Source organism: Otolemur garnettii, unplaced genomic scaffold (assembly GCF_000181295.1).
Source record: "Otolemur garnettii isolate 467f Iridium unplaced genomic scaffold, OtoGar3 scaffold00071, whole genome shotgun sequence".
Lineage (NCBI taxonomy): Eukaryota > Metazoa > Chordata > Mammalia > Primates > Galagidae > Otolemur > Otolemur garnettii.
Window position 1 is genome coordinate 1,065,094 of NW_003852466.1, and position 327 is coordinate 1,065,420.

Here is a 327-nt window from a genome sequence, read left to right on the forward strand (position 1 = left end):
GGAGTAGTTAGATGATATCTCAAAGTAGTTTTGATTTTCATTTCTCTGATGATTAAGGATGATGAGCATTTTTTTATATGTCTGTAGGCCATGCACCTGTCTTCTTCAGAGAAGTTTCTCTTCAAGTCCCTTGCCCACCCTGAGATGGGATCATTTGTTCTTTCCTTGAGTTCTCTGTGGATTCTGGTTATTAACCCTTTGTCGGAGACATAGCCTGCAAATATCTTCTCCCATTCTGAGGACTGTCTGCTTGCTTTACTTACTGTGTTCTTGGTTGTGCAGAAGCTTTCTAGTTTAATCAGGTCCCAGTAGTGTATTTTTGATGTT